At 40.4% G+C, this 26,695-nt stretch overlaps 1 protein-coding gene and 1 long non-coding RNA gene across 2 annotated transcripts in view; both read right to left on the reverse strand.

Moving 5' to 3' along the window:
• ROR1 (receptor tyrosine kinase like orphan receptor 1) overlaps positions 1 to 26,695 on the reverse strand; it is a 469,844-nt gene that overhangs the window by 356,248 nt on the left and 86,901 nt on the right. The window lies entirely within an intron of this gene.
• LOC139182220 (uncharacterized) overlaps positions 1 to 26,695 on the reverse strand; it is a 163,978-nt gene that overhangs the window by 50,916 nt on the left and 86,367 nt on the right. The window contains exon 2 of the long non-coding RNA XR_011565849.1: positions 1 to 26,695. This exon is cut by the window's left edge and continues 50,916 nt beyond it; it is cut by the window's right edge and continues 50,522 nt beyond it. This is a non-coding gene — a long non-coding RNA (uncharacterized lncRNA).

A 26,695-nucleotide genomic window follows, 5' to 3' on the forward strand; every position in this document is an offset into this window, starting at 1 on the left:
GTTTTCATTTTGGCTTGTTTATTTACTTGTTTTGTTTTCTAGATTCCACATGTAAGTGAGATCATATGGTATTGGCCTTTCTCTGACTTATTTCACTAAGCATAATACTCTCTAGAACCATTCATATTGTCCCAATGTCAAGATTTCAATTTTTAATGATGAGTAATATTACATTCAATCTATGGCTGATACACACACACACACACACACATACATATAAGACATATACACACCTCTTCTTTACCCATTCATCTATCAATGGACACTTGGATTGTTTCCATATCTTGGCTACTGTAAAATAGCTGCAATAACTTTGGGGTACATATATATTTTTGAAATAGTGTTCTTGTTTTCTTCAGGTAAGTACCCAGAAGTGAAATTGCTGGATCATATGGCAGTTCTATACCTAGGTTTTTTAGGACCCTCCATACTATTGTTCTATTGTAGCTGCATCAATTTACAATCCCACCAACAGTATACAAGCTTTCTCTTTTCTTCACATCCTCATCAACTCTTGCTATGTGCTTTCTTCTTTAGGTTACAGTCTTATAGGAGAGAGTAATAAGAAATAAAGACACAACTACACAATGATAACAAAGCTTAATAGTGCTTACAAAAAGAATGCTAGGAGTGAGAAGAACCAGGGTGAGGACTGGGGGAGGTGCTCCACCTTTAAATGAAGTGTTCTGGAAGAAGAAAGAACAAAGGATGAAAAAAGGCTGATGCTAACAAGCAACGTAGACAGAGGCCAGACCCACAGAGTACCGTAAGCCAAGCCACAGTAAGGATTTCAGCCCTTAGCCAATAAAGAAATGGTAGCCATTAAAGAGTTTTAAACAAGGGAGGCTCATGATCAGATTTCTGTTTTTGAAAAAAAAAAAATCATTCCAGCTACCATGTGGAGAATAGATTAGAAGGGCACATAGAAATGTGCAGAGACAGCCGGGAGGCTGCTACAAGCTGCATGGCTTGAAACTCTTAAGTAAATAACAATTAGGTTTATTTCCAATTGTTCCTCATTGCCAAGGAATGGAAATGGTGTTGTGAAAGCAAAAGGGAAATGCAAGAACCTAATGCTTGAGAATGCTGAGGTGTGTTTGGAAATCAAGCCTTTGCAGGCATTCCACACTGAGTCCTATAAAAGTACTAAAAAGAGCCCCCCTTCCTCTCCCTAGTTCCCTGCAGGTGAACCCTCCTTGGTGGCAGAGAAGGGTAGTAAGGGTGTTCCAGTGTCCCAGGGGCTGTCACACCATCTGCCCACCCTCTCTCTGGCTGTGTGCCAAAGCAAAGCAAGAAGGCAGATGCAAAGGGAAAAAGGATGGCATGAAACTCAGCGAGATACTGAAGAGTCCTTGGAGGTAAGCACTTGGAAAGCATTCTGCTTTCCATCTTGGGAGGGGACTTTCCAAGGTGAGAATCCAGGCTCCAGGGTGAAAAAGGCTTTCCGCTCACCCCAAAGCAGGCTGGAGAGCTGGACCTGCACACAGCCTCCAGCATCTCCACAAGGAGTCTGTTTTATGTGACATGCTCATACCAAATTCACCAGATAGTTTATCAACTTTGACAGCATGTATCAGAGGGCCCCCATCTCATTCGTTTAATGCTTCCCTGCTGAGGCCACAAAAAAATTAGAACAAATTGTTTCTTTAAGAGATAATCTTCCTCTTCAAATTGGAAGTATAAATCTTCCCTAAAAATCAATATCCCCTAAATACTCTCTAGAAATTGCAGAGAAAAATACTGAAGTCTCCCCTGGCCTGCAGTAAGAGGAAAGGCTACGTATAGAGGCTCTAGACAAGGAATACTAGGAATTTCTCCTCTCTTCCTCACATTCCCACTCCATGTTTCCAAAAACATGTTTCCTCACCCTACTCACTCCAAAATCAGTCTTCTCAGCGTAACTTCACAAATGAAGGAAGAATAAAAATTACATGTTATAATGTCCTTTCCTCTTTCCATGTGCCACACTCTATACTCCTGACTCACATATTGGTACACTGTCACTAAATTTTCTTACAAATAGCTGAGAAAAGAAGTGAAAGGCAAAGGAGAAAAGGAAAGCTATACCCATCTGAATGCAGAGTTCCAAAGAATAGCAAGGAGAGATAAGAAAGCCTTCCTCAGTGAACAGTACAAAGAAAAAGAGGAAAACAACAGAATGGGTAAGAATAGAGATCTCTTTAAGAAAATTAGAGATACCAAGGGAACATTTCATTCAAAGATGGGCACAATAAAGGACAGAAACAGTATGGACCTAACAGAAGCAGAAGATATTAAGAAGAGGTGGCAAGAAAACACGGAAGAACTATGACCCAGATAACCACAATGGTGTGATCACTCACCTAGAGCCAGACATCCTGGAATACAAAGTCAAGTGGGCCTTAGGAAGCATCACTACAAACAAAGCTAGTGGAGGTGATGGAATTCCAGTTGAGCCATTTCAAATCCTAAAAATAATGCTGTGAAAGTGCTATACTAGATATGCCAGCAAATTTGGAAAACTCAGCAGTGGCCACAGGACTGGAAAAAGTCAGTTTTCACTCCAATCCCAAAGAAAAGCAATGCCAAAGAATGTTCACACTACCACACAATTACATTTATTTCACATGCTAACAAAGTAATGCTCAAAATTCTCCAACCTAGGCTTCAACAGTACGTAAACCGAGAATTTCAAGATTTTCAAGCTAGATTTAGAAAAGGCAGAGGAACCAGAGATCAAATGGCCAACATCTGTTGGATCATAGAAAAAGCAAGTGAATTCCAGAGATACATCTACTTCTGCTTTATTGACTACACCAAAGCCCTTGACTGTGTGGATCACAACAAACTGGAAAATTCTTAAAGAGATGGGAATACCAGACCACCTGACCTGGCTCCTGAGAAATCCGTATGCAGATCAAGAAGCATTCGTTAGAACCAGACATGGAACAACAGACTGGTTCCAAATTGGGAAAGGAGTATGTCAGGGCTGTATATTGTCACCCTGCTTATTTAACTTATATGCAGGGTACATCATGCAAAATGCTGGGCTGGAAGAAGCACAAGCTGGAGTCAATATTGCTGGGAGAAATATCAATAACCTCAGATATGCAGATGACACCACCCTTATGGCAGAAAGTGAAGAAGAACAAAGAGCCTCTTGATGAAAGTGAAAGAGGAGACTGAAAAAGCTGGCTTAAAACTTAACATTCAAAAAACTAAGATCATGGCATCTGGTCCCATTACTTCATGGCAAATAGATGGGGAAAGGACGGAAACAGTGACAGACTTTATTTTCTTGGGCTCCAAAATCACTGCAGATGGTGACTGCAGCCATGAAATTAAAAGTCGCTTGGTCCTTGGAAGAAAAGTTATGACAAATATAGACAGCATATTAAAAAGCAGAAACATTACTTTGCCTGCAAAAGCTCATATAGTCAAAGCTATGGTTTTTCCAGAAGTCATGCATGGATGTGAGAGTTGGAGCATAAAGAAAGCTGAGTGCCCAAGAATTGGTGCTTTTGAAATGTGGTATTGGAGAAGAGTCTTGAGAGTGCCTTGGACTGCAAGGAGATCCAGTCAGTCTATTCTAAAGGAAACCAGTCCTGAATATTCATTGGAAGGACTGATGCTAAAGCTGAAACTCCAATCCTTTGGCCACCTGATGCGAAGAACCGACTCTTTGGAAAAGACCCTGATGCTGGGAAAGATTGAAGGCAGGAGGACAAGGGGATGACAGAGGATGAGATGGTTGGGTGGCATCTCTGACTCAATGGACAGGAGTTTGAGCAAGCTCTGGGAGTCAGTGATGGACGAGGAAGCCTGGCATACTGCAGTCCATGGGGTCACAAGGAGTCTGTCGTGACTGAGTGACTGAACTGTCACTAAATTAGGGATATACCATCCGGTGGTGTGCACTATTATACCCATCCTACAGATGAGAAAATTGAGACTTAGGTTAAGCAATGTGCCCTACTTGCACACCGAGTGGCAGAGCAAGAATCAAAACCCATGTCACTCTAGCTCCAAAGGTCAGATTTGTAACCATTCTGGATTTCCAGCCAGAAGAATTTAACTCCCCTCCCAGAGGAATTTTCCTTTCAACTTTGGGCAGACCTATTAGCTCTTTAGATCTTGATGGCTGAATAGGAACAGAACTGGACACCACTGCTCTTTCCACTACATCAAGCATCCAAAGGGAAATGACCCAGCTTCACCAGAAAATCAAAAAGCTGGACATCCAAATGAGACCAGTCAGCACTAATCCTTGCATACTCTCATTTTCTAAGAAAACTTCAGAAGGAAAAAAAAAATGCTATTTTCATTGCAGAAAAAAAAAGCCGTTGCTTTCTTAGCCAAAGCTAGCTATTTTCTTTTTTTCTGGGAATCTCATGGACAAGTAAGAGGGCAATACATGAGATTCTCATTGGTTGAGCTATGCAGAGACTTCCATTGGTGTATTTTGGGTTAGCGGGTGAGTCGGCACAGTACAACGTCATTTCTGTATAGCCAACCTAAAATATAGCCTTGAGACTGCAAAAAGAGGAGGAGAGAGAGAAAAAAAAATCAGCAGTTTCTTTCATTCTCTCTCTCTTTCATGGAAACTGTTGCATAACTGCATTGAGTCATCTAGGCTAACAATCAGACCATTTCTCAAATCCACCTTACATACAGAATGATGAGGTATTTAAGGAAATGTTCCTCCTCCCCATATAATCTACTTCTCTTTGAGTTAGTTGGATGGAGGTGGCTTGAGAGAGGTGGAGGCAGAAATTTGGGAAACCATAGCTGATGAATTGCAAACATGTACAAGTGATGCACAGGGAGGGAGGAAGTTAAAAGTGAAATTCCTGTGAAAATAATGCACATGTCCTAGGGAAACGAGCCACACATTTTTTATGAATCAAGAGACCAGAGCTTTCTTTATATGTGCGCCAAACAGCATTCCTGGGTAACGGTTCCATATCTCACGAGGTGTAAGCCACTTCACTCCATCTTATTAGAAACATTCAAAACAAGGCAAGTATTTTGAAACCCATAAAATTTATGGAATTCTAAGCACACCAAAGACAGAATGGACGAGGGACTCCTCTGTTTAACTGGTTTTAATTTATATTCACTTTAGCAGTTTAACCCACCTTTAAAATCCAACCAAGATTTGAAAACATTAATAACTATAAACCATTTTTTCTAAAACCGTCTCCCACTTTCTCAGCAACCATAGCAGTCACTTGCTTAAAGCTTCAAAGACTCAAGAAAAATGGATCCCAGAGTCCCTAGAAAATTGGTTATAACCTTTGTCACTCACCTGATTACTTACCCACCTCACAGGCCATTTGAAAAGCAAGAAAGGCTACCAGCTGGTGAGCAATGCAGCTACCAGCCTAAGTATTCCCTAGAAATTCTAGATGGCAATTAAAGAGGAGAGAAGTGATCAAGCAAGTCTATTTATACTGAAGCCCAAGTAAATGAGACAGTGCAAGGTGGCAAAGAGAATACATTCTTCAGAACAACCAAACAGCACCATAAACTGAGCATACAGTTTTAAGTAGCTTAGAAGAATTTCACTGCTTCTGCTTATGCAAGGTAAGACCCAAAGGGAACATTCAATTTAAATATTTACTCTTTTAATTCAGTGGAGCTTATATACAAGGTATATCAGGTAGAGTTTCAAAAAAGAAAAGCAAAGTGTAAACCAGGCCCATTGTGCTCAATAACCTTAATTACGGCTTAAAAGCTCAAATGACAATATTAGCAAATCTTTCCAGGGCACTTACAATGCGTCAAGTACTACGTGTTGGATTTCATTTACTCTTCCTAATGATCTTACATGGAAGACACTATTTTAATCTTTGTATACTCAGTTTGCAGATGAGGAAACAGAAGCTTAGGAAGTGAAGTAACTTACCCAAGGACACAGAGTAACAGAGCTAGGAATTAAACAAAGCCTGTCTAATTCTAAAGCCTCATTGAGGAAAGTTAATTGCACTTCGGATAGTAAGACCTGGAGGCTTTCCATTGTTCAATAAAAACCAAATAGCTTATCTTGTTCCAGGAACTACCGTAAGCACTTGGCATAAATTAATTCATTTGCTCTTTATAATAACCCTATGAAGTAAGTACTAAGATCATCCCCAATTTTATAGATGAGGAAACTGAGGCACAGAGAGGCTGAGCAACTTGTCCAGGGTCACACCTTTCATAAGCAGCAAAGTCTGAATTCAAACCTGGCTGCTGGCTCCAGGCTGTTGCCTTTGACACTCTACTATCCATCTGTCTAAGCATGGTGACCCCAAGAAGTCCAAGAGATTCTGGCTCCTTTAATAATAATAACAGAGTCCAGAACCAAAAGAGAAATGTTTCATTATTCCCTATGTTCATCTGACTTTATGTGGGACATTTCATTCAAGTGTTTTCACAACACTTTAAGAAACACATTGACAGATTGGAATTGTCCAGCAGAGAGCAAGAAGGGAAGAAAATAGTATAAAATGTAGGCTTTAAACTATGGAGTAATTGGGGCTGTTTGGCCTAGAAAGGAAATTTCAAAAGTATCCATATGTACCATTTTCACAAATTGTCAAGAGGGCCCTAACTACCCTAAGAAGATGTGGGAAGTAGCTCTAGGACATAACTGAATCATCATTCATTTGTTTACCAATTTTTACTGAGTAGCCAACAGGTGTCAAATAGAGGAAATGCTCCCTAGCTTAATATATTACTCTTGCATTTCAGAAGTGGAAGATCTGTTCACTCATTAGTGAAAGTCAGCAGAGATGACTCAGAGAGCAGAGATGGTCCCTGTACCACATGGAACACTGGACATGTGACCTCTAATCCATTTATCCTGTCTTGCACTACCATTATCAAAAACTGCCATAAAAGTCCTTACAAATGACAACCTTTAATCATCTTTAAGAGGCCCAAAGAAGCACTCCCCCGCCCCTGAAAAAAAAGGAAGACAAAATGTTTCCAGTGGGCTTTACATTGAAAATCTGACAAGTTTGAACAAAGGTAAAACATACCACTCTTAGAAAATAAGCCAAAAACACTATTGCATTCTAAAGCAAGAGAGTAATTATTTTTTTTAATGTAATTTCTCTTTTCCACTTCCTTCTTCCCCAATTCCTCTTTGGTTAATGAGTGGATTAGCATATCTCATTAATAGTTATCTTTTCCTAGGGTGTGTCTGGTCTGTTTTTCATGTTTCTACACTGAGTAGGAAACCATGGCCTCAGCCTTCTGGGTCTCCCTGGACCACAGAACCATCTCCTAACACGTCAGCCTGAGACCTAGGTATAGCAGCAGTGGGCACTCATTGTTCGTCCCTCCAGCAAAACGTCTTCCAGTTTCTGACTCAGGAGAAGCATCGAGGTCAAGATCTATAAACACACTCCAGAATATGAGCACTTCCCAGCAAAAAAGCCAATCAGAACCATGGCAATGGTTTTAAATGTAAGTCAGATGAGAGTTTCCATGAATGACTGCATTCTTTGTTAAAATGAAGATGTGTACGTATTTTCACTACTACTATTAGTATGATTTTTTAAAGCTTTTTTTTTCTATTGAACAATGTATTATTTGATAAAAGACATAAAAGGCCTAAAAATTTTATGTTGCTTCAAGAGAAGATGGTGAATTTTCCATAGAAAAAGAATACTTTTCCCAAACCAATTCTGAGAGTTTTTAATGATATTAAATACTTTTTTTCTTTTTCATCTCCATCAGTGTGAGTCTAAATTGTTTTCAGTCTAAAACACTGAAATAAGCCAATCACAAGGTGGGCAACAGAATTCTACCATTTATCAGGAAAATATTTTGACCTAGGCTGCTCACTCCTTCAAGACGTTTTCTTAGTATAGGGTCTTGTTTGCTTTGTTTTGTTTTTTAAAGAATAGTTTGGAGGGGTGAAAGCGGAGAATAGACTAAGAAGAGAAACAAGATCTCCCAACAAAAAAATATCTTACTCTATATTTTGCGATACAATTTGAAACAGAAACACCATTCAGCAGGAGCTACAATCACTCAAACAAGCATCCAAAGTCCACCTTGAAAGTAGGAGCAAAGGTATCAGTGGAGGGCAAGTCTCCACAGAGCACCAATGACCTCAGAACTAAGTGCAAAGAGAAATTGTAGCAGGATTTGATGAAAGCAGTTCAGAGTGCATATCTCCCATCACTTACCATCTTCTCTGATTCCAACTGAGAGAGAGAGAGAAAAGTTCTCTATAGGAACAATGTCTCCATGAAGAACAAAAATCATAAATATACCCTCATTACCTTCAGGAATGGAAACTTCTCAGGTCATCTTCTACCCTCTCGTTGGCTTTCTCTGGGTTTGGGAAGCCAAAAGAGATCATAAAAACACAACATATTTTCAATATTTGGGATGTGAAGAGGCCAAAAGATTATGACTAACAAAGTAAAAAGGTAATTATGTTTCCATTAGCACCACTAATGAAGAGAAGAAGTGAAAGAAAATAAGGGCAGTCTAAAAACCATTTACATTTGACCTTGCAGAAAGATAGGTGGATTCTCTCGCAATAGACTTGCCTTAATTATTTTCCTCCCTCCAAACCAATGATGAAATCACTTTGCCTCCAAGAACATACACTAACTGATAATGGGAGAGAAGACCAAGAAAGTCTGGGTGGCCTTGGACAAACCTGGGAAGAACTCAATAGGATAACGTGTGTGTGTTTCTATCTACCCTTAAGTGAGCACAAGCTGTATGTGAGGTGCTACGTTGTCTACCTGAACCACCTTTACTAAACCTTTCAACAGCAATGCCCTATAAATGTTACCACCCCATGCTGCGTGTGAGAAAACTCAAGACAAAAGGAGGTTAAGACATTTATGTAGCCACACAACTGGAAAAAAAGGGACCTGGGCCTATGTGTATTTGAGTCTAACACCTATGTTCATTCTATTCTGCCTTGCTGCTTCCCTTTTTTAAGAGACACTTCTCATAGTGGATGATCCACAGACAAGATCATCAAAAGCTGATGGGAACAGCATTTCACACCAGATGCGTCAGTATGCAAATTGAGGGAAGGGTGATATTTAGTTGTTTACTGACGAGACCTACTGTAGACCACCCTGTTATAATATAAAACATATTTACCATGAGTTTCTTCCCAGATGTGTATGCTGACAGTTTCTGTTGAAACCAGGCAGTTTGTTTGTTTCTATTTCTCCACAAGTTTAATACAAAGGATTTTGCAAAGCCACATCTCAGGTTTAGATCTTACACTTTGGCAAACACAGTATAAGACTGGTGTTTAATCTTGACAGCATCTCATTAGTGTAAATTAGTGACTCAGTATTAAAACTAGAAAACAAGTGGTTAAGAGACCCCAGCTAAGACAAGTTTCATTAAAACAATAATGACTAAATCACACTGTGCCCAGTTTCAAAAAGCTTCAAGCTCCCTAATCATTTTCTGGATGGTTTCCATTCCAGCCAGTTTCCATGTTGGTGTAAATCCATCAATCTCCAGTAAGGATGTGCATGGGAAAATGAACATAATGTTAAGTCTACAGAGACCTTATTGCAATGTCAAAATCAAGTGATGTCAGTTTAAATTACAGCTTTTAAAAAAAGGCACTGTAGAGACAACTGTCTCCTGGAGCCTGTCTGGTTGCCTAGAGCAAATGCTCTACCCAGTTGGGTAGAGAAACCGGTTTCCATTTGCCTAGCAGTTTTCTCAGTGCTTCCAGTTTCCAAGAAGACACTTGGCAGAGAGAGCATGTTCAACAAGCCAGTTAACACGACTGAGCAATGGGGACTCTGGAGACTTCTGATACTCCACAGAGATGATCCTTCGTACCAATCAATCAAGGCCTTGGACATATTATCCCCTATTTACTCCCAGGAGTGCTGGAAAACCACAAGCTTCCATTAAAGAACTTGCTAACATTCTGAGTCAGAAGCCCCAGCTTTTTCAACACCACAGATATCTTTGGTATTCTTCCCCCAAGGGTGCCATGTTTCAAAAAACTCTCCCATGTCCTTTTTACAATGAGCAAAACTGTCTACTTCCCTCAGACTTTGAAATACCAAAAATGACTTACAAACCTCATTGCTACCTTAGTCGAGAGATACCAGTTTGGAAAGCAATAAGATGAAACAGGAAATAACAATAGTAATAATGCTTTCCATTCACTGATTGCTTACTATTTATACCAGGCATTGTACATTATTTACATCATCCAATTTAATCTCCATCACAACTTTAGTTGTGATGCTCAGTAATTATCTTCTTCATAGAAGGATTTAGAAACATTAAGAAATTTGTCCAAGGCCACCAAACTAGCGCCAGAGCAAAGATCTGAACCTCTGCTGTCTGACTTCAAAGCCACTGCTCTTCTCTGCTCCACTGGTTCCACTCTCTCTCACCCTCAACTTCATTTCTAACCCCTAGCACTCACTTTGGAAAACATCATATGCACTGTGCCCACTTTTAGAACTTTTGGAAAGTTTCTAGCTATCTTACTCCCCTGAAATCCCTACCATCTGTCTCCAAAGTGATGCTGCATATTCTTAGAGGATAGAGAGAAAGAGAGGCAGAGAGACAGGACACCTACAGCATCATAGGGATTGAAACCCAAGTGCAAAAGCACTTCCAAGTAAGCCAAGGTACTGGTTCTTTTAGTCACCATTTACCTGCACCTAACTTCTCCACTCAAAGTGATATGTAGGAACCTATCTCCAGAATGTCCCAGAGTCCCTCAAATATTTCCTTCTAAAGTCTCCTCTTTGCTTTTTTAACTTTTTCTTCTGTCCTGGGGTATAGTAGATTAAAAATGTTGTGATAGTTTCAGGTGAACAGCGAAGGAACCCAGTCATACAAATACGTATATCCATTCTCCCCAAACTCCCCTCCCACCCAAGCTGCCATATAACACTGAGCAGAGTTCCCTGAACTACACAGTAGGTCCTGGTTGGTTACCCATCTTAGATACAGCATTGTGTACACATCCCAAACTCCCTAACTATCCCTTCCCCTTCCTCTTTCTCCCTGGCAACCATAAGTTCATTCTCTAAGTCTGTGAGTCTCTTTCTGTTTTGTACATAAGTACATTTGTATCATTTCTCTTTAGATTCCATAAGGGATGCCATACAATATTTCTCCTTCTCTGTCTGTAAAGTCTATTCTTTACAGGTTTAACTCTGACAGATGATGCCTCTAGGTTTCTGATGAAAGCACCAAAGACAGCCTTGGACAATGAACTTTGGGCAGTACCCTCCTGCCACCACACCTAACTCCCCCTCTCACTGCAAAAAGAAAACAAAGTGCCTGGGTGAGGTGGGAGTGGGAGCTTCCTTTAGTTGCCCAGAGCTTAAACCACAGGTTCTATAAGAAAAACGAAACGTCTACATGGAGATATATTGATACTTATTTTTGAAAGCATATGTGAATAACATAATGATGTGTGTGGAGGAGGGGAGCTGGAAACAGCAGAACACTCCCGGATAGGATATCTACCATATGGTTGCAACCATACTGTTAATGGATACATAGACAGGGACTAGTAAGGAACCCAAAAATATATTAAAAGTTTGATTTCTACAAGTGATGCAACCACACACACTTCTCCTTGGGTTTTGAGTTCAGTTTCTGTTATAATACTTATGTGCAATAAATAATCATTCAATTACATATTATATACAGAGTATATAATTATGTGATACATAAATAAACTAATTTGCTTTATAACATATTAGCCAAGCATCAACCATTTAGAAAATTCTGAGTTAGGAGGCCTATCTGGGGTTACTTACTTACCTCTCTCACTTCACAGAGAACTATGTCCAGCTGCAAGCTTCCTTTTGATCATACCCTATGCCTCTAGGCCCAAATCTTATGGACAGTATATTACCTCTTTGGGGAGTCTAACAAGCATTCTAGAATAATAGAATGAGGTATTCCACAAGTACCGCTTTCCTACTCTGAGACGAAAAACAGAAAAATTACAACTACAGTGAACAAACACTGGATTCCTAACAACCCAACACCACAGAGCTAAGCTGTGTACCAGAATAATAATAACAGTCATTAATACTATTATTCTAAAAAATATGTGGGGAAGAGCAAGATGAAGCTCACCGCATACAAAAAGAAGAGAGCACTGTGAATCAGATACTTTTCCTGTAGGACACAAGCCCCTTTCTTAGCAGGCCTAACAAGAGGTAGTACAGCATACTTTATCTCAAGGACGTGGCAGGCTGGCACAGAGGCCAGGAACATAGACACACAGACTGGGCAGAAAGGCCAAAGCTGGCCCAGCCAAAGTGAGCTGCAGACCAGCATGGAAGAACACTGGGATAAGGGCAGCATATTCAGATTCACCAAGGAGTGATGTGTCCTTCACAAATTAAAATTCTGGATTGTTAGAAGTTCCAAATAATTAGTAATAACCACAATCATCATTATCATGGTCAAGGTTTTGCCATGCATGAGCCCACAGGTTATGATCCTGCTCTAATATCTCTAGGTTTTCACTGTTCTAAGAAACAACTAGAACTTAGGAGCTGAGCATCTTTTCTAAAACACCTGTGATGGTACAGTGGCTTCAGAGGGACATTCCTACTAATGCAGACATTTCAACACAGCCAGGACATGAGCCTCTGCAATCATTCAATAGACACTGTTTATAGAGGGTGCTGGGGGACAACAAAAGAAAACAGAAGAAACACATGATTCTTGGCACTGGGATTCACGTTAAGGTTTCAGTAACATGATGATTTGATTCACATACTGCAAATAAAAATGATGGAAAGTGAGTGCTTATTTGCTGAAAACAAACAAAAAAGTGTAAAAATACATAACAAGTCTTGAACACTGTTTCTTCTCTGTTCCTCTCACCACATGTCCAAATCCTACTCATCTTCCCAAGCTCAGCTCAGATGTCTGTCCCCCATGAAACTCCAGGTCCCTTCTCTGACACTCTCACTCCTCTCCCCACCATCCAATGGGTGACAATCACCTCCTCCAAGCTCACATATCTGTACCTGGTCTATTATAATTAGGTAATAAGAGCTGCCATTCATCAAGTGTCTAATTTACACCAAGCCCCCTTTGTAGCTTTTATTTTTTCCTTCAAGTCCTAAAGCAATCCTCCCAGGAATGGAACGTATTATTCACAATTTAAAGGCTGAGAAACCAAACTTGAACCAGGCTGAGTGTCAAAAGAGCTAAACAGTGGTAGATCTTGAACCTGAAATCAAGACTATCGAATTCCAAAGCCTGTTGTTCTGCATCTTGCCATATCTTATGACCTGATTACTCTCTGTCTCATATTTATCTCCCTTCCTAGGTGACAAGAATCTTGAGGAACAGACCCATGTTTGAGTCATCACGCACTCATTCATGAGCCATTTAAGTAATCCCTTAAATAGACAGCAAACAGAATAAAGAGTAGACATCTAACAAATACTTGTTGAATGAGTGATGAAAAGACAAAAATCCCATGGGAATAGGTAGAAAGGGCAATTGTCATGGTGTCGGCAACAAAATGAAAGTGATAGTCGCTCAGTCATGTCCCATGGACTATACAGTCCATGGAATTCTCCAGGTCAGAATACTGGAGTGGGTAGCTTTTCCCTTCTCCAGGGGATTTTCCCAACCCAGGGACTGAACCCAGGTCTCTCACATAGCAGGCAGATTCTTTACAAACTGAGCTACAAGGGAAGCCAAAAAAAAAGAAAGTGATGGTCCCTCAGTCGAAAAAGTTGACTTAAAACTCAACATTTAGAAAACTAAGATCATGGCATCCAGTCCCATCACTTCATGGCAAATAGATGGGGAAACAATGGAAACAGTGACAGACTATTTTTCTGGGCTCCAAAATCACTGCAGATGGTGACTGCAGCCATGAAATTAAAAGATGCTTGCTCCTTGGAAGAAAAGCATAGGCAGCATATTAAAGAAAAACCTAGGCAGCATATTAAAAAGCAGAGACATTACATTGCCAACAAAGGTCCGTCTAGTCAAAGCTATGGCTTTTCCAGTAGTCATGCATGGATGTGAGAGTTGGACTCTAAAGAAAGCTGAGCGCCAAAGAACTGATGCTTTTGAACTGTGGTGTTGAAGACTCTTGAGAGTCTCCTGGACTGCAAGGAGATCCAACCAGTCTGTCCTAAAGGAAATCAGTCCTGAATATTCACTGGAAAGACTGATTCTAACACTCAAGCTCCAATACTTTGGCCACCTGATGTGAAGAACTGACTCATTGGAAAAGACCCTGATGCTGGGAAAGATTGAAGGTGGGAAGAGAAGGGGAAGACAGAGGACGAGATGGTTGGATGGCATCACCGACTCGATGGACATGAGTTTAAGTAAGCTCCAGGAGCTGGTGATGGACAGGGAAGCCTGGCATGCTACAGCCCATGGGGTCGCAAAGAGTCAGACATGACTGAGCGACTGAACTGAACTGAACTGGCAACAAAAGATACCACTAACAGACATTCTGGACCGTTAGTTACAGAATGTCTTCCTTCTCATTTGTCCTGACAGGCCTCAGCTACTCTTCCATCAGCCTCAACTCAGCCCAACCTGTGTGGTGCTGGAGAATGAGAGCAGCAGCTAATGTTTGTACAGAGAACTAATTACATTACCATTCTCTGCAGCAGCCTTCACCTCATAAGCTTCGATATCCCTCCCAAACAGCCATAATCAGGAAAATATGGGAAAACCAAGAAAAGTAGACTATTGGGCCCCTGACCACCATTTACACGGTCCAACAGTAACCTATGAATCTTAATCTAGATTTATTTTTTTCTATGAAAGCATAAAGGACAAGTGGTCAAGAGCAGGTCCATAAATTTGCTTTGACTTTTATTAGATGGGGAATATTTTCATCTGAGAGGTCAGCATAACTTGGAGGAAAAGACAAAAAGCTCTCTGAAAGTGAATCACCATGTTACCCCTGACATAACACAGGACCACTGTCTACCGACAAGGGAGCTGCTTGCTAGTTAGAACTCCTTAAAAGTCATCAGAATAGGTTAATCTTTCCCATTTGACGTTATCATTTCATGTATTTCACGTCTCATTCAGATTCTTTGGGGAAAGGAACACGACTGGGACTATTAAGTAATGTAGCTGAATTCCTTAATGAGGAAAGAAAACCAGATTCACTACGTAAACCACCCCTAGAAAAAGCATAGACAGAAGGTGAAAATGAGGTTGAATATATAAGAGGAAGCCTCATAAACTCACTCTACGGCTTTATTTTGTCCAACCACCTGGTCTAACATTCAAGTTTTATAAAAACATCTTACTTATTCATTCATTGTTAAAAAGCATTAATTATGTGTCTAATGAGATGCTGGGAACTAGGAATACAATGATGAATAAGGGTTTGTTCAGTTTCTCCAGAAGTTTCCAGTCTAGCAGGAGTGAGAGTATCTAAGAAAAGAGCTCCCATCAGTCTGATAAGTGCAGGAGTGGAAAAGTTGCCTAACTTTAATGTCACACCATTCAAAACCAGCTGTCCCACAAAATGCATTAAACTAATGGCTTTCTCTATGCATACCCGGTGATTTCACCTATGCTATCTGATTTCATCCTCAATTAATCCATCACAAGAAAATATTCTTCTTAGGGAAAACCCTGAACTGACTAACAACTCTTTTCCTTTCAAGTCTATGCAAAAGAACACCTGGAATTTCACAGAAAATAAATTTTGGTACAGAAAGGAAACGGTTTATGACACATTCAGATATTTCATGAGATAAACCATAACTTCCCCATAAAGGCTTCTTAATAAAATCGTTTCCAGCCACTGAACAGGCCAAGTCTAAAAGAGCAGACTCTGTGGCTAATGATATTCTCTGATTTTGGAAGGAAACTTGAAAGGAAAGAATTAGAAAACAAAACACTAAACTGAAAACAAAAACGAAGGCCTCTAGAACTCAAGGGAAGGAGAAAGTTCCCCTGTCTGAAATTTGACTGACAAGAGGAAATGCAACCAGTTCTCATCCATACTTGATGTAGGAAACATGGCGCTCTGATTTTCAAAAGAAACCACTGATTCGAGATGATCAAGTGGAAGTAACGTTCTCAGTCACTGGGGGAGCTGTCTCAGACACCTCGGTGGATTCTGCACAGAGCCACCACATTCTCCGTGCCCAGATTTGTTCGTGTTTGATACTTGGATTACCCCAGCAGGAAACGAGCAGTCTTTGAATGGAGGGTTTTGTTCAGGATTCTAATAGCTTCCAGCATTTGCCCCAGACCACAAGGAGTACACCAAATTCACTTAGACATCCAGGCCAGAGTGAAGCATTTCTCTGTCAGATCTAGTCAGCTCCACCAATTTAACATTTTGGCTTCTCTTGGGCAAAGAGAAGTCTGCCAAACAGCATTGGTGGCTGGGGGCAATCTGGTGACACATGGCAGTTCTGGAAAGAAAATTAATGAACACAACCAGCAACCTTTCTGCCCCACTCCACTCTCCTCATTCAAGGGAGAGAAGCAAAGTGTCAGCCTCTGGGGTGATAAACAACTGCTGCTCCTAGAAACAGCCTCGAAGGTGGCTGTATCTTTTCCCCACCCATTTTGCCACATTTCATTGTTTGCTTTCAAGATCACCTCACTATGAAGTTTGTGGATGTTAAAGGTAGAGACATGATTTGTTTCCTTCAACAATTTCATCCTAGCTAATCTAGTAAATAAAGTGAGACACTAGCCACCTCTGACTCAGTCACCAAAGCTAACTATGTCCAATCAAAGTCAATAAAATATTTGTCTGGTGCCTACTATGTGCCAGGCAATATACCAGGCATATATATATATATATATATATATATATATATATATATATGTGTGTGTGTGTGTGTGTATATGATAACAATGAATAATGATAATATATTATATTATTATAATGACAACAACAACAATAATAATAATCAACCAATCAACAAGAGTCATCTAGCAAGTGCTTACTGTGTGAAAAGTTATGATAAATGTATAGGGTTACATCACTCCTCACAAACCTTTGAGCAACATGCAATTATTACTTTCACCTTTGCTGCTGCTGCTCCCCTTTTACAGGTGCAGAAAATAGGGTTCCAAGAGATAAAATAAACTTGTTCAAAGTAGCACAGCTTGTAAATGACAGAGCTGGGATCTGAATGCAAAGCCTGTCTGTAAAGGCAATGCCTTTAAAGTCATTAAAGGAAGTCCCACTGAAACAACATTAAAATTTTGTTGTAATGCAAAAGAATGATATAGATGGTAAAGTTTGCCAGATTACAGCAAAATAGATAGACTAGTTTTATTACTCATCTGAACCAAAACAAAACTACTTTGTAGTAGAATGTTGTCAGCTCTCTAATATCTAGACCAGCATAATATGTGTGGCCCATTTTCATCCCAAAAAAGAACTACATAACCAGCCATAATCAGAGATTAGGACAGAATAAGGACTACAAAATAACACAACAATAAAATGATAACATCTTTCCATTTTTTCCATAAGAGATACACTTAATTTCTGTAAACTGAAGCTAAACTGCCTATGGGAATACATGTGTGTATGTGTGTGTTTCCTGTCAGATTTTCTAGTTTTACCACTCCACTCTTACATTAGTATACGGTAAAACATTCTTTACAAGGTTTTGAAAGGACTCATCTTAACAAAGAAAACATTCATAAAAGTTAAATGGGAAACTGAACTCATGGATTGATAAGTAATAAAAAGCTTATAAACATCTGATTTCCGCACAAAGCCAGTAAGGAAGAAGTAAAATAATATAAAACAAAAAAAAATCTCAAAACCTTCTGAGAAGGTTCCACACTTCTGAGAAGAAAGGAAAAAAAAATGAAAATTTTGGAGGACTTCAAGGACAGAAAAGGGCACTGTCTGACTGCATCCTGGCAACACAGCTCTGAGGAACAGGGGGAATTTTGGAAAGTCTTGTTCTCCTAGGTTCCCACAGTCACTCAAATTGTTCAGTGGATAGTTATGCCCAAGTTTTTAGCCCTAGAATATTCATTCAGATTTAGGGCTGCTGAGGACCTGTCAGCTAGAACTCTGCCAGTGACAGAGTAGGAGTAATGTACAGGAAATCACCAAGCAGTCTACCCCAACTGACACCAAAACAGCATACATGGACTCATAAATACAATTTGTACATAATTCCCAAAGGTTCATGAGTCACATGAGACAAAGAATACAGACTGGGAACCCTGGAACAAAGTAAGAGCCCTTACGCTTGAGGATCTGGCCAAGTTTAGAGCCACAGATAAGATGCTTCATGTGCCTTCTCATTTTGTGGCTTTGTAACAGATGAATTTCTCCAGTTTCTCTGACATGAATTGAGGGCAAGCGGCTTTCATCAGACAATGGTCCAGTCATGAAAACAGTGACGGCTAGAGACCAATTGCCCAAGTTTCAATCCTGCCTCTGTCTCTTCACAGCAGTGTAATCTTGAACTTATTCCTTAATAAAAGTTACTTAAAAATAAGTAACTTTTACTTATTCCTCTGTACCTCTGTTCCCTTATCTCTAAGACAGGGATTGATAATAACACCAGCTTCAAATGTGGTAAAGATTAAATGAGTCTTCATAAAGAAAGCACTTAGGACATCTACCTAGCACATAGACAAACACAAAATAAATGTTAGCTATTATTATTCTATGGTCCTTTCTAGGAAAAATAGGGAGATGACCTAATACAATAAAGGTTCCTATCATAAAAGCACTAAAGGACTGCAGAGAATAGTAGAGAATGCATTAATTAATTCATGAATGTCCTTTATTAAATCCTCATTGGATGTTCATGTCTGCTATTTTGCAAAGTTGACATTTGGTTAACCAAACAAGTATCACCATCTATGTCTCAATACAAAGGCGTTAGGTGTTAGAAAATGTAGATAGCCTGTGAACTCTATCATAAATAATGATTTAAAAAATATGCCATCAGGTTAATAGCTTTCCTTTATTTCAGTTTGTGAAGATTCAGCCAGAGTATAGTTTTGCAGTCCCAGAGACTGATAGGTGGTGACAAATTAGAAGAGGCCTCAATGAGCATGACAGTCTTGTACATATAGTCCAATACTCTCACTGGGCAGGTGGAAAACCTGAACCCAGAGACATTCATGACTTGCCCAGGTAGACCTTGCAAGTAAGAAGCAGGGCCAAGAACTAAGATTCTTGGATGTTTATTTGTTCACCTGCCTCCTTCCACTAGACCGTCAATCCCTGGAGGCCAGAGCCTAGTCAAACATGTCTTCCTATCTTCATGACAGCCCAGGACATGTAGACAAAGAAGGTAACAATAAATAAGGGTTAAAAAGGACCACCGTGATGCGGTATTCTTTGCTACTTCTAAGGTACTATTTTAACCCTGCAAAAGAGATAGTTATCTCACTCACTGAAAAGATGACACAGATGATAAGGCAAAGCAGAAATCAAATCTAAGCATTCTGCTGGTCTGTGAGTCAGGAGACCTGAGCTTTTGTCTTATTCTACCATAACTTGCTTTGTGACATTCAATGAACATTTAACTTTTCTGAAAAGAAGACAACAATACAGCCTTGATAGAGCTGAAGGGAGTCCAATTGTATGAGATCACAAAATAGAATGAGATAATAAAGGCCATAATTAATTGTATGTCATAAAGGCTATAATTAATCGCATGTCACTTTCCCTGGTGGCTGAGATGATAAAGAATCTGCCTGCAATGCAGGAGATCCAGGTTTGATCTCTTGGTCAGAAAGATCCCCTGAAGAAGGAAATGGCAACCCACTCTGGTATTTCTACCTAGAGAATTTCATGAACACAGGAGCCTAGTGGGTTGTAACCCACTAGGTTACAACCATGGAGTCGCAAAGAGTCAGATATGACAGAGCGATTAACACTTTATGTTTATATTACACTTAATAATTCTCAAAAGGCTTCTTTGTATATTACCACTTAAGCTTCATGATAACCATGGAGAAGGTCAAGAAATATGTTCTAGCCCCATTTTACAGATAATGACACTAAGGTACAGAGGGACCACATGTTTATATCAGGAAGGATGACATGTTTATATTAGATTAAATGAGAAATATCATCTCTGCCAAAGGACAGAATCCACAGTAAGAAAGAAAAACATACACTTAGATCAAGGACCTAAAAAGAGACAGCATATAGCTTCCAGCTGGAATTAACAATGAGCCAAAGAGCCTTGTCATCAATCCCTAACTGCTAGCTTTCTTCACTCAAAATTCTACTTTCAAAGATATGTCTCTCCTGCAGTCACAGAAAGATCACATGGGTTATGGAGATATAAAGTCAAGACATTTGGCATATGGATCAGACACAGAGCAGAAGAAAGCCTCTTAAAATATATCATGTCTACAATAAAGCAAAATATATTTCTAAGCATTTTATTGAAACTTCACAGGAAGAAAAACCCTAAAATGGGAAAAATGATAGCAAAGAGAAATTATAGGATACTCTATGTTTTACTTCATCTGAAATAAAAGGTCATTGACATTCACTTTCTTTACAGGATGTGTCATTTAGAATTTTTATTTTAACAAACTTTAGCAAATACAAGAAATCAGTCCTACACTTGTCAGAAAGGGCCGCTCCACCCCCAAGCCCCATGTTACCACGGAAAGCCCAGGACTGACTTTCTGGCCGACTGGAGTGAACATCAGTCTTTTGAAATTGCCTCAAGTCATTTGAACACTTTCTCAGCATTCTGATAGTTTCCCACTTTATTGATGAAGGCCATTATTTCAATGCAGAATCCAAGAAAATTGTATTTCCAGGTGTCACACAGCAAAGCAATCATAAGTGCTTCTGCAAAACACAGATGCTGAAAAAGAAGTCAAGGGAAGCAGAAACTACTTCCTGGGAAATAATCTTCCAGCAAGCCTGCTGGTGCGGTGGGGGCTGTGGTGGAGCTTCTGGTATCTTCCTGAGCATGTCAGCCCAAGGTGCTGGACAGCGGGCAGACATATTTTCTCTAGAGCTATGCATGTGTGCGAAGTCGCTTCAGTCACATCTGACTCTCTGCAACCCTGCGGACTGTAGCCCGTGGCTGAGCTCCTCAGCCCATGGGATTCTCCAAGAATACTTGAGTGGATTGCATACCTTTTTCCAGGGGTGCTTCCCAACCCAGGGAAGAAACCCGTGTCTCATGTCTCCAGAACTGGGAGGCGGGTTCTTTACCACTAGTGCCACCTGGGAAGCCCCATTTAGAGTTGTCTTGGAGTGTAAATGGGCATCACCGCAGCTGGCTATCCGGCCCTGAAGATTCAATACTCATGCAGGCTGCAACAGAGCAATAACAACAGGAGAGAGAAAGGGCTGAAATCCAAAAGAAAACCAAACGACAGACTATTACCAAAGTGGGAAATGCTGCTCTCAATTTGCATACACAGCAGCACTCATTTCTCTCTAACACAAGAGGACCATAAAAAACGTTTTGGCAGCCACGTCTCAGTTTGCGGCTTTGTCTCCTCACAAAGCTTTAAAAATGTCCTCGTTCTGCCTGTGAAGCACTGGGAGGAGGTACGGGAAGAAGGGAGTTCCTGGTCTCTATCAGATTCCTCCTGGATAGCTATGCTTCTCCCCAGAATAAAGCTCCCCTCCAAAAACAGAAAATCTTTAATTTTCTGGTCCAGTCATCTTTAAGAAAATCTAACCTAACTCCCTCATCAGACAAAATAAAATCTTTTGGTCATGACAAGCTTTGTGTCAAGGTAAGGGAAGAGACTGCAGGACAAATTGTCTTTTAAACCTTAAAGACTGTGCCCCACCTCCTCTCTGTTATTATGGTAAGGAAGAACCATGTAACTGACTCATCTCTATTTCTTTCGCTCAGAACACTATCTGCTGGCCAGAATATTTTCAAATGTTGTCAACCACCAGATTGTACCCTTCATTCTTTTTAGCTTCTTTCCAACTTTCCAATACAGAATCTCATTAACTGGTTTGCCTTTCTGGCTGCTGTACTTCGTTGTTAACTTTTCCCATTTTATGATATTTTCCTATGAAGATTTCTCTTTAGAGACGGCAGTTAGCCATCTCCCCACACACAAAATGCAGAACCAATTAAACTCAATAAAGTTTTATTGAATAGCTATGATGTATAGCTGTGAAAAAAAGAGAAACGAAAAGCAAAGGAGAAAAAGAAAGATATAAGCATCTGAATGCAGAGTTCCAAAGAATAGCAAAGAGAGATAAGAAAGCCTTCCTCAGCGATCGATGCAAAGAAATAGAGGAAAGCAACAGAATGAGAAAGACTAGGGATCTCTTCAAGGAAATTAGAGATACCAAGGGAACATTTCATGCAAAGATGGGCTCGATAGAGGACAGAAATGGTATGGACCTAACAGAAGCAGAAGATATTAAGAAGAAGTGGCAAGAATACACAGAAGAACTGTAAAAAAAGAGCTTCACAACCAAGATAATCACGATGGTGTGATCACTCACCTAGAGCCAGACATCCTGGAATGTGAAGTCAAGTGGGCCTTAGAAAGCATCACTACGAACAAAGCTAGTGGAGGTGATGGAATTCCAGTTGAGCTATCTCAAATCCTAAAAGATGATGCTGTGAAAGTGCTGCACTCAACATGCCAGCAAATTTGGAAAACTCAGCAGTGGCCACAGGACTGGAAAAGGTCAGTTTTCATTCCAATCCCAAAGAAAGGCAATGCCAAAGAATGCTCAAACTACCACACAATTGCACTCATCTCACACGCTAGTAAAGTAATGCTCAAAATTCTCCAAGCCAGGCTTCAGCAATACGTGAACCGCAAACTTCCAGATGTTCAATCTGGTTTTGGAAAAGGCAGAGGAACCAGAGATCAAATTGCCAACATCCGCTGGATCATCAAAAAAGCAAGAGAGTTCCAGAAAAACATCAATTTCTGCTTTATTGACTATGCCAAAGCCTTTGACTGTGTGGATCACAATAAACTGTGGAAAATTCTGAAAGAGGAATATCAGACCACCTGACCTACCTCTTGAGAAACCTATATGCAGGTCAGGAAGCAACAGTTAGAACTGGACATGGAATAACAGACTGGTTCCAAATAGGAAAAGGAGTACGTCAAGGCTGTATATTGTCACCCTGCTTATTTAACTTATATGCAGAGTACATTATGAGAATTGCTGGGCTGGAAGAAGCACAAACTGGAATCAAGTTTGCTGGGAGAAATATCAATAACCTCAGATACACAGATGACACCACCCTTATGGCAGAAAGTGAAGAGGAACTCAAAAGCCTCTAGATGAAAGTGAAAGAGGAGAGTGAAAAAGTTACCTTAAAGCTCAACATTCAGAAAACTAAGATCATGGCATCTGGCCCCATCACTTCATGGGAAATTAATGGGGGAACAGTGGAAACAGTGTCAGACTTTATTTTTGGGGGCTCCAAAATTACTGCACATGGTGATTACAGCCATGAAATTAAAAGACACTCCCTGGAAGGAAAGTTATGACCAACCTAGATAGCATATTGAAAAGCAGAGATATTACTTTGCCAACAAAGGTCCATCTAGTCAAGACTATGGTTTTTCCAGTGGTCACATATGGATGTGAGAGTTGGACTGTGAAGAAAGCTGAGCACCAAAGAATTGATGCTTTTGAACTGTGGTGTTGGAGAAGACTCTTGAGAGTCCCTTGGTCTGCAAGGAGATCCAACAACTCCATCCTAAAGGAGATCAGTCCTGGGTGTTCATTGGAAGGACTGATGCTGAAGCTGAAACTCCAATACTTTGGCCACCTCATGCGAAGAGTTGACTCATTGGAAAAGACCCTGATGCTTGGAGGGATTGGGGGCAGGAGGAGAAGGGGACAACAGAGGATGAGATGGCTGGATGGCATCACCAACTCGATGGACATGAGTTTGAGTGAACTCCAGGAGTTGGTGATGGACAGGGAGGCCTGGCGTGCTGTGATTCATGGGGTCGCAAAGAGTCGGACACGACTGAGCGACTGAACTGAACTGAATACTACTTGGTGGCAGTGCAGGAAAGAAAGGCCGAAATTTATGAACAGTAATAGTGGCAATAATAATAGCTAGTTACTCTGACCTTGTGTACAGGGGATCTTAACACATGACGTAGTATGATGCTACATGATGATGAGAATGTGGTTTCTGCTCTCTGACACACCTGGGTTCAACTCATAGCTCCTCCATGCATGCCATTTTCTTAACCCTTATGTGTCCCAGATTCCTCATCTGTAAAATAAAGTTACTAACAAGATATATCTCATAGGGATATTTGGAAGATTCCATCCAATCACAAGGGTAAAGCACTTAGCCCAGAATCTAGCTCATAATGACATGTAGCACGTATCCTGTTCTCCCCATTTTAAGAGGTAGAAACAATGTCAGAAGTAATATATCTACCCAGTGTGAAGGCTTTATTTCTACTGCCTTGTGTGACCAGAACATTGGAGGAAGTCGTGTTAGAAGCCTAGAGTATGACGATTGGGAGAGACTCGAAGAGACCATCCCAGCTCCTACGATGGTGTCTCTCCCCAAAAACTGCAGACCATCACCCCTGCTTTAGGACCCTAATCTGTAAATCTCACCCATTTCTGAATCCCGAGACCTGGAGTAGCACCTGCAGAGAGGACATCTGTTTTTTGAATGATTGAATGAATGAATGGCTGAAAGTGATTCAAATAGAGTAAAAACCATAGTTACATATTGAGCATAAACTGTGTGTAAGGTCTTGATCTAAGGAGTTAATCTGAACTAACATTGATTATATATTTAGCATTTAATATTTAATTTAAACAGTCAAATAGGCTTTGAAAAATGACCCAAGAGGTCAGGAAGAGGGAATGATATATCCTCATGGAAGAACAGCTACCCAAAGTGGGCTTTTTATTGTTGTTGTTCAGTGCCTAAGTTGTGTCCAACTTTTTGTGACCCTCCATGGGATGCAGCACACCAGGCTTCCCTGTCCTTCACCATCTCCTGGATGCTCAAACTCATGTCCATTGAGTTGGTGATGCTAAAAAGAACAGAAAGGATTCTACAGAATGTGTAGGGCCAGTGGAGGGCATCCAGGCAAAGGGAGCCACATGGGCTATGATCACGAGGTGTGAGCCTGTTGGCATCAATGGCCTGAGAAGAAGTGTCTATAGAGGAACAGAAAAAAAGCAATTCAATGGCTAGAGTAAGCCCAGTACAGCAGAAACTAACATAATATTATAAATCAATTATATTCTAATAAAAAATAAAAATAAAATAGAGTAAGGCCAGGACAAGCGGGACCTCAAACACCAGTATGGGTGTTTGGCCTTGATTCCACCAAAATGGGAGAAACTAATGAAGCCGCTAGTGGTCATAAGTCACATTGACGACAGCATTTGGTACCAAGCCTTCAATAGAACAAAAGCTGCAGAGAAATAGATTTTAAAGTTGGGGAGGGAGAGAAGCAGCACAAAAAGTCCCAAAGACAGAACAGAGTGGAGTGGGGGAATCTTCATCTCCCTGGCGCCTGCTCTTCAAGGGGACATTGCCTAGGATAACAGTAACTGCCCTCATGAAGACCACTCAACACCAACACTCCCTAGCCAAACAAAACAGAAGGTCGTCATCCAGCAGTGCAGATGGCCACCCAACCCAGGGAGCAGGTGGGGACAGAAGTCCATCCAGGACTCCTCCAGCCACACGGAGCATCATGACATGGGACGACAGACAAACACTGAAATGGGCACATTTTCTAATCTGTACATAGGCACTCAAAGGCCCATGGCCATCCTAACACAGTCTAATTTCTTATTCAATCATCCCACCTCCCATCTAAGACTGTATATATTTAAACCAGTAAGCTGGGAGCTTTTAAACCAGTAACAATATAAACATACATATTTATTCACTCACACACCCACATTCAAACTTTCCTTTGTGTATAGAGGACCACGCTCATTGTAGTGAGAGATAACACAGTTTACCATCTAACCAACCTAATTACAAGTATCATAAACATAGACAAAAGAAAATAAGTATCTTAATTAGCATTCTTGACAGCATCAAGAAACATGCCTCGGTCACCGTCAGGGCAGATGTACCAGCCCAGCAGAGAAAAGAATCCAAAGCCCTCATCTAAACAAGACAAAAGGAAAAACAAGTCTATCATCAGATTTAAATACAAAGTACACTTGAAAGCTAAACTCAACTCATCGTTTTGGAGGCAACATAGTTTACCCGTTAAAGCAAAAAGTCAGATTTTTAGAACTAGCAAGGTCTAATCTTGGCTTAGCCACAGAATCACTATGCCATTCTAGGAAAATATGCAAAATACACCCAGTCTTCATTTGTGCTTCACGGAGAGATTTAATCAATAACTGAGAGGTAGAATGAGAAATTGCTTAGCTAATGCAGAATGTTCCTGTTAATTAAAGCCACCCCCTGCCTTGGCCATGGATTAGGAGGAGGAAGGACAAAGATGGCTTTAAATAATTCGATCACCAGGCGACAGCAGTGAAAACAAAGAAAAGCATAAGACTGTTTTAAGTCAAGAAAACACCATTTTAGGAAAATAAGTATTTGGCCTAAAAGCAAAGGAACACACATAAAACCTCCTTAAAGGAAAAGCTGGTAAGTGAGAGATGCAGACAGAATAACTTCATGTGTCTGTTGGTAACCAGTCAGTATAGTTCAATTTCAGGGGCAGGTAGCCACTTTTAAATTAGGTTGGGAGGAGTGGGAGGGGGTTCCTGTGTGCCTGGAAGTATGATAGACAA

This window comes from Bos indicus, chromosome 3 (genome assembly GCF_029378745.1).
Source record: "Bos indicus isolate NIAB-ARS_2022 breed Sahiwal x Tharparkar chromosome 3, NIAB-ARS_B.indTharparkar_mat_pri_1.0, whole genome shotgun sequence".
Taxonomy (NCBI): domain Eukaryota; kingdom Metazoa; phylum Chordata; class Mammalia; order Artiodactyla; family Bovidae; genus Bos; species Bos indicus.